At 41.0% G+C, this 4,015-nt stretch overlaps 1 pseudogene; it reads right to left on the reverse strand.

Moving 5' to 3' along the window:
• Window positions 1-2,880: 2,880 nt before the first annotated feature.
• On the reverse strand, window positions 2,881-3,727 carry LOC110744582 (purine permease 21 pseudogene; annotated as a pseudogene).
• Window positions 3,728-4,015: the final 288 nt, after the last annotated feature.

The following is a 4,015-nucleotide window of genomic DNA, read 5'->3' on the forward strand; positions in this document are numbered from 1 at the left end:
CCTGGAAGGCAACATTGGACAGCAGCAAAATGGATTCTCAGGTACTTGAAGGGCACCAAAAGGCTTGGGATATTGTTTGAAAGACAACAAGGAAAGGCATGTGTGTCGGGGTATGTAGATTCTGATTATGCAGGAGATCTAGACAAGAGGAGATCCACCACAGGATATGTCTTCACTTGTGGTGGAGGACCGATTAGTTGGAGAGCAGTGTTACAATCGGTTAGTGCCTTGTCTACTACGGAAGCGGAGTATATGGTTTTAACGGAAGCTTCAAAAGAAGCGGTATGGCTGAAGAGATTGGCAAAGGAATTCGGGATAGCTCAAGACTTGGTGGTGATTCTAAGTGACAGTCAAAGTGCTATTTGCTTAGTGAAGAATCAAGTGTTCCATGGGAGGTCCAAACACATTGATGTGAGATACCACCGGATAAGGGATTGGGTGAATGATGGAGACATCACAATAATGAAGGTTCATACAAATGAGAACGCTTCAGATTGCCTAACAAAGCCAGTCACAACAGCTAAGTTCAAGCATTGTTTGAGCTTGCTCAATCTTGTTACATGCTAAAGATTGAGGTGGAGTTCTTGAGAGTTATTAGGACGATTCTCAAGACATTACAGATGTCCTAGAAGGCAATGATGTCCACAAGGAGTATTAGGCTCGCCATGGTGGAGATTGTTGGGAAAATGGCTCACCTAAGGATACAAGGTTGGTTTTGGCGCTGAAAGGAAGATTTTGAATCTGCCTAAAAGCGACCGGTCGCTAGGCATTTGCGACCGGTCGTTTTGAAGCAGATTCGAAGTCTGGAGCAACATCAACGAGCGACCGGTCGCCAGTTCTTTGCGACCGGTCGCAGGAAGCTAGCGACCGGTCGCTTAGCATTTGCGACCGGTCGTTTAGAAGCAGATTCAAGGTCTGGAGGAAAAACCAAAAGCGACCGGTCGCCAGTTCCTGGCGACCGGTCGTCCCAGTCGTGCTGTGACGATTTCTTACGCGTTTTCAACAGTGTTTTCAATGGCTATCGCTTTCCACAAGATTTCAGAGGCTTAGTGGGTCACTTCTGAGTTAAATGAACGTTGACTACCTGCTGGATAGTTGGGAGAGCACTCATGGCTAATTGGTTATCTTATTTCAAAGATATCACTCTCCATTTTCTGGTGTAAGTGGGAGGTGGCTGAGTTGGATTCTATTTACCTACTTGATCTGACATTTAGTCTAAGTGGTGACTAAAGGGAAGAACGTGGAGGACAAGCTGATATCTTATCTCTTGTCTATTGGCTTGTGTAGGAAATGGGGTGAAGTAAGATAACACAAGAGGAGAAAACAAGTTGAATAATTGTAAGTGGAAGAAGCTGGTATTCCAAGTTGAGTTAGAGCTGTAGTTTTAGTTGTGTGTTCAGAAAAAAACTAAGGTGAGAGCAAGAGAGTTCTCTAAGTGTATCAAGGTGTTGAGCAAGGGTGTGAGAGAAACAGATTGTGAGGGTAGTGTTCTAAGGGGGTTTCCTTTGTAAACCAAAGTTGTAACCTATCTTCATTAGTGAAATTTCTCAAGGTGATCATCAAAGAGGATGTAGGCAATTTGCTGAACCTCTATAAACACTTGTGTCATTTGTGCTTGGTTAATTTCTGTGTGTGTGTGTAAGACTCATCCATCATTGTGTTCTTTGTCCAAAGTCCATCAACAACAAGATCTTAAAAGGGCAGTGAGTTAGTCATTAATTCTCAACATGTTCTACATTGCTGCTGTTACTGACAGCTTGAGCCTCTAGAAAGCTCGCCTGCTCGAAGTGACTAGGCCGGACAGCGTGGAAGTGACTTCAAGCCCACAGTTCATGCAGGTCTATCGAAGTAGGGAAGTGGGTCAGTCTTATATCACCTCTGTTTGGACTACCTCGGTTGCTTTGGCTCATGCGCTTTGGCTTATGCTCAGAATCAGACCCCAAGTGCTAATTTTCTCTTTTTGTTTCCTTCTTCCCGATTCATTTCTATTGATATGTGACTTTGGAAATTTTGAAATCAAATCATTCACGTTCAATTTTTGTTGTTGTTGAATCACAGATTCTATGCAACGGGCCTGGGACTTGTATTCCACTCTGTGTAATTGCCTTCTTATTTAAGGTTTGGATGCAAATCTTTTAGACCCTTTTGCTTTTCTTTTTTTTCTTTTTTCTCTGTTTTCTCTCTTGGGTTATTGTCATTTAATACTGTTATGTGATGAATTTGGAAACTTTTTTTAGAATTATGCAGGTTATGGGGATTAGATGGTCATCTGTGTTTTATGTTGAGAGCATAGCAAGAGTGCGTAGGCTCTCCTTGAGTGGTTTGCTTCTTTATAAGTTGTTCATTGCTGATCAGGTTTTAGTCCAATGGCCCCAGCTACAAATGAAGTATCCTCGAGCTCACTATGTTGGTTGCCTCATGTAATTGGTTCACTTCTGTTGCTGCTATGGGTACTCTCTAGTTAACCTCCAAGTTTTTGCAATGTGATGTTCATTTCTCAAGTTTCAACTCTTGTTTCTTTCACCCATAGTTGCCAATATTGTTGTACTTCTTACTGAGTGAGGGGAAGTGTGCTCTGATCCCTCCAATGAACCTGATGTAAATTTCATTGCTTAATCAATTTGAATACTTTATGGGGAATGTCTGATCAAAAGCTATGCACAGCTAAATTAAACTTTGCTCTTTTTCTCATTGCCCATTTTCTCTCTTTTGTAGTCAATGCATTGAGAGCAGGCAAGAGTAGTTTAATTGATCCTACGAAGCATCAAAAGAACTGGAACAATGGGGATCCATATAAATCTCATTGGACTGGAGTTTTTGATACTGTGGGGGCTAATGCGTACTTGCGCCTCAGGAATATGGCTGAGTGGTAATGGCGAATCAAGTCAAGCAAGGAGGAGCTTCATGGCACTTTAGGTAGCTTTCTCTATTTTTTCTCTTTTCAAGAAACTTTTTGGTTTTTAATGTCATAGCTGTAAAAATCAAAGTCAGTAAATAGGATGACCTCCCCAGCTCAAACTCCTCCATCTCTCTTTAAACCTTGCCATTCTTCACTGATGAAAAGTCCCACTAGAGTAGCACAGTTTGCTCTTAGCGACTGATAGATTATCATTTCTAAGACAGATACGAATGTTTGCAATTTTAGAACCTTTGCGAAGGAGAACTGTGTGAGGGAAAACATCGAACTGTACCCAGCAGATGCGGCAACCGTGCAAGTGACTCTGACTGTATACTTCTCCTGGGAGATTCCAATGAGGTCTATCGAGTTCGGGTGAAACACAAGCAGGTTGAAGGAGATGGTGAGAAGGACTAAGGAGTCTATACAAGGAGTGAACTTTTGTGAATTAAGACATATGGAGAAGAAAGCATTGAAAGCGCCAACTGGGATGCACAAACGAGTGAGAAGGTAGAAAATGGAAGGCACAAGAGACCAATAGAATACAACAAGCTGTCTTCTGCTAGTGGTAAGGAATTAAAAGATTGGGAACCCTATGAATTGCACTAGAGTTGCCACCATTATGCTTTTTCCACCTTTGTTACAGTACAGTCGTCCCAAGAATATAGCTGCTGATTGGCTAGAGAGGACAAAGAGTGTAAAATCTCTGAGCTGAGAAATTGTTGCTTGGTGGGTGATTTGCTTAAACCCGAATGTATTATCTTCTTCAGCTTCTTTAACTGGTATGAAACACACATTTGAATCACTATGGTTCATCAATAAATTCACCATTTCCTTTAGCATCATATGAATAGTCAAGGTTTTTTCTTCATTTCTTTTCAGCATATATAAGTTAGTGTTGTCTACAGATTTCTATTGCATGCACTCAAACATACAGTAAGAAGAGTATGTGCTACAGTTCTAGGGTTTAAAAGGAAAACAATCCATGCAGAGAAGCCATAAAAGAAAATGAGAACCAGAAAATCTTTGTGCAAATATAGAAGAGATATTTAGTCATATACCCATTTTTAGCACTAATAATATAGATAAACCCTACACCATTTAATTTCTATAAACAAA

The sequence above is a fragment of the Prunus avium genome, chromosome 6 (assembly GCF_965620075.1).
Source record: "Prunus avium chromosome 6, drPruAviu1.hap1.1, whole genome shotgun sequence".
NCBI classification, from domain to species: Eukaryota; Viridiplantae; Streptophyta; class Magnoliopsida; order Rosales; family Rosaceae; genus Prunus; species Prunus avium.